Source organism: Gouania willdenowi, unplaced genomic scaffold, assembly GCF_900634775.1.
Source record: "Gouania willdenowi unplaced genomic scaffold, fGouWil2.1 scaffold_441_arrow_ctg1, whole genome shotgun sequence".
Classification (NCBI taxonomy): Eukaryota; Metazoa; Chordata; class Actinopteri; order Blenniiformes; family Gobiesocidae; genus Gouania; species Gouania willdenowi.
In genome coordinates this window covers 1-4,442 of record NW_021145203.1, presented here as the reverse complement: position 1 = coordinate 4,442, position 4,442 = coordinate 1, and the positions used below count along the sequence as shown (strand labels likewise).

At 36.3% G+C, this 4,442-nt stretch overlaps 1 long non-coding RNA gene across 1 annotated transcript; it reads right to left on the bottom strand.

Moving 5' to 3' along the window:
- Positions 1-637: 637 nt before the first annotated feature.
- Positions 638-1,901, bottom strand: LOC114460477 (uncharacterized). Its single transcript, XR_003673645.1, has 3 exons — positions 1,763-1,901; positions 1,575-1,627; positions 638-871 (listed from the first exon to the last, which is right to left on the bottom strand). It is a non-coding gene; the product is annotated as an uncharacterized LOC114460477 (long non-coding RNA).
- Between the last annotated feature and the right edge of the window lie 2,541 nt (positions 1,902-4,442).

Genomic DNA, 4,442 nt, shown 5'->3' with positions numbered 1-4,442 from the left:
GTAACACAAAGCTTAAAACACTCAATCCATAAGTTTCCTTTATGTTTAAGATTGCTGTTTAGCCCCATATGACCCACAGCAATCTTGAAATTAGTAGTTTTAGACTCAAAACAAGCAATATTGTCTTTTTTTCAAGCTGTAATATTTAGATCAATTTTCTTAAAATCAGAAATATTCACTTATTTTTGGCCTATTTAGACCTGATTATTGTAAATAAGAAAAATTAGCTTAGTAAATAAAACCTGAAATAGGAACAGCTATTCCAAAAACAAGCACATTTCACTTAAATATGATAATATTTACATGAAAATAATGCTTAAAATCAGAATTTAATGAAAGACAATTTACCCTAAAATAAGAGTTAAAAAACAAAACAAACATTTGAGACATATCTTTCTACACTTTTATTGTGCAAAAATCACAATGTCAAGACCACAAACCAGAGTAATAACCAATAGCCCCACACGACTGTAGTTTAACATCATTGAACAGGAGCCACATTTTAAAAGGAGGGACTTAATGCTGCTGAACTACTTAAACTAAAACTGATGTTTAAACTGTCTTAATCATGAAACTTTCTCCATTCAGCCATAGATTTTTTGTAGGAAGTCGTCATGTCCTTCTCATGGATGGCATCTAACAAAACCTCTGTCTGTAGCACAGACAGGAGGGTAGCAATGCACTTGGGATATGTGAGGTGAAAGGTGTAATAACAGCCAAGAAGATACATCATGCTTTCACTGAGGTCTTCTTTGGGGAAAGTCAGCAGAGGAACTGTTCCAATGACCAGGATGCAGTTTGTCTCACAGACAATCACCACAGGGCTGACCAAGGGTCTTGATTGAAGGTAAGTGTTGGGGTCCTCTGCTGACTAAAACAAACAATTAATTAAATCTTCACCCAAATATATAAGTTTGAACAAAGTACATGATAATAGAAACACTCCTTAACAACTGTGACACACAAAGACGGAACTGCATCGCCCTCGTCCGACAGAGCAGTGATCGAATCCGAACCGAGCCCAATAGGCGTTAAGACATTTCTAGATAAGTTCTAAATATTTGTCTGAGTCCGACCGAATCCGTTGGGTTCCGACAGGTCCCGTCGGACTTCGGTCGGGTTGACGCACTCTAATATATACACAGGTGCTCGTCCTATAATTAGAATATCATGAAAAAGTCACTTCTGTTATTCAACTTAAACTGTGAAACTAATATATGATAGACTCATTATATGCAAAGTGAGATATGTATAGCCTTTATTTGTTATAATTTTAATTATTATGGCTCAGCTTGTAAAAACCCCAAATTAAAAATCTCATAAAATTTGAATATTTTGAAAATGGACTGTAAGCCATAATCATCCAAATTATAAAAAATAAAGGCTTGACATTATGTCACTTTGCATGTTGAGTCTATATCACATATTAGTTTCACATTTTAAGTTGAATTACAGAAATAAATGAACTTTTTCATGATATTCTAATTATATGTGTGTGTGTGTGTGTGTGTGTGTGTGTGTGTGTGTGTGTGTGTGTGTGTGTGTGTGTGTGTATATATGTATATTAACCTTACCTTCAAAATGTGAATCAAAGCATCACTTGGGTGTCCCAACCTCTTCGGCAGAGCTACATGCGAAGTGAACATCTGAGGCAGTACTTTCAGGACAGCAAGTGCATTCTTTACTGTTTAAACAATTATAATAAATCATAATAATTTTAGGTCTTTGTGTATGTGGGTAACAGCAAATAAATCATCCTTACCTTGGTCCTGCAGTGGTGGTCCTATGATTTTTTTGAACACCCCATAAAACTGTGCCTGGTTAAAAAATCTCAGCCAACGTTTCTTCAGCTCCATTGTGAAGAAGGGGTTTCCTTTATCAAGGATTCGCTGGAGTTCATCGATGATCTAACAGTAGAGATTTAAATTAAGAGGCCTTCGTTCAAGTGAAATATACAAGTTTAGTGAGAAAAAAATACTTCCATGGCCAAGTTCTTTAAAACATGGATAAGCCTGCAGTATCTTCATAGACCTGTCCTGTTCCTTCATCACATCAGAGTCAATGAAAGCTCGTCTAGATTGGAACTCCAATTCCAGCAGCTGGGATACATCTTCCTTGTTGGGTTTGTTCTTAGTTTTGTACAAATCCTGCAGAGTTTTATAGTGTCTCGCTTGGCTCTGTGGGCTCTCTGGGAACACAAACAAAAATGATATCAAAAGAAAAGCAATACACCAACTATTTATAACACTGTGTTGACAACATGATATACAAATGAAACTATTACTTAAGCATTTAGTAAATGTAAAAGTAAAGTCAAATTCTAACCTATAGCACTAAAGAGATCCACCTCTTGGGAAGTACTTGTAGAAGGAGTTGACTTCTCTAGGATCACAGTGGAGGAAGATGACGAGGCGACTGATGAAGCAGCTGAAGAGACTGAAGCAGGGGAGGAGAAAGGTTCATCACTCTCTTCAGTGCACGTCGCCTGGCTGCTCTGGAATTTTAGGCTTCTAGGTCCTTTTCTTGATGGGGTTGGACCTTGCTTCTTTTTTGGAGTTGTCACATTCTGAACCCTTTTCAACAACTGCTTCTTCACCATTTCCTAAAATAACAAAACAATAAAAATAAACTATTATTACCATTGGTAACAGATTAAAAAAATAATTCCTCAACAAAATGAGAGACTTACCCATTCAGGTGTATTGGACGTAGACTTGTCTCACAGCATTGGGTAGTATTCTACTAGACGCTTAGCCATGGCAGTCAGTTCACGGGAGCCTGGGTACTTAAAATCATCCTCGGACGCTCTTTTCATAGCAATCATGCCTGTTACTGTATTCCTAATGAGTCTACAGCACAAGTCTTTTGGCATGGTGTAGTCTTCGTCTTGTCCAGCACGCTGCTTTTCAAAGTAAGCACTTCTTGCTAGTTCTAGTTCTGTGTCAGTGTATATGACATACTCTGGACTAATGAGGCGAATCTTTTTAGTGGCTCCAGAACAATCTTTGTGTTTAGGTTTTGGAGAAGGGTGTTGGAGAGCTGATGTTGCTGTCAGAGGAGGAGGAAAACAAAGGCGTAGATGGGCTGTCTATAACAGAAGTGTCAAGAGCGGGGCGATCCAATTTCTGACTCTGCAACATAAACACAACAGACATTTGGCCTCACTTCTAACAATTAGGGGCAAAACTCTTATACAAACAATAAATACAGCTCACCTCCATATCCACATGAACAAGTTGCCAAATGTGTCTTCTTCTTAAAAAGTTTTCTGACCCAGGAAACAGGTCTCGCAAATCCTCCTTCGTGAGGCTGGGCAACATGGCCATCTTCACACCAGCAGCTAATAAAAAAACAAATATTTGAATAAATATGGCAGTTATTAAAGTTTAAACTAAATATTCCAATCAGCTGTATAAGTGTGCATTACCTCTGTTGATTGAAAAAGCAAAAATCTGTATACCTGTAGCACACTGACTGAATTAATATTACTGACAAAACCGTAAAAAAGAAAGAAATACCAGTACCACAAATAAAATGAGTGACAAGTAACAAATTTCAAGGTTAAACACAAATCAATCAAAAGTTGAAGTAGTCTCTCAACACATGCAAAGCGTTAGCTAGTTAGCATTTAGCATGTTGCTTTAAAAGATAATACACAAATTTTACCTCTTACTACTGAAGCTGATATACTGTCCATCTCTGGATATGTTTCGCTCGCCCCATCTTCATCCATTAAAATAATTCTCAAAATCCAAACACATTGTTCCAATAAATGTTTTTTTTTTTTTTTTGGTTTTTCAAAAAAACTGAAAAAAAAATAAAAAATAAAAAAAACAGCGAGTGAGGTATGTACGTACGTACGGGAGTAACCTTTTTTTCTTGATTTTTTATTTTTTTTTTTATTATTATTATTTTCTTTTAGTTAATTTATTTTTTTTAGTTTTGATTTTTTTTTTTTTTTTTTTTTTTCGGGGAAGCCTGCAAGCTCTTCCCACCCAAAACACAGGTGGAGACAGGCATCGTGTTTCTGAGTGGCTGGAGGAGGAAAAAGAGTGAAAATGACCGAATGTACATTCCTCTGGAAACCCTCGCTCACGCAGAAAATCCGAAAATTCGGTCATTTTCACTTTTTTTTCCTCTCCAGCCATTGCAGTCAGCACAACTTTAACATGAGTGACAGACAGGTAAAGATGATACTTTAGTTCTAGAGGACACAGTCGTCATAAAGCATAGCTTAGAGTCCTGGTTGAATTCATTAGATAAATAAATAAAATCTAATGCAGATGTCAATGTGATGAACTCTGACCTAAAACCAGTCTTTGTGTTAAAAAGAACATTCAGAACCCAGATTTGAAAAAAATATTAATGCGGAAAATGGATTAAAAAAAACCAAACTGAACTGAAAACATATTTCAATAAAATAATAATTCGGAAACCGGATT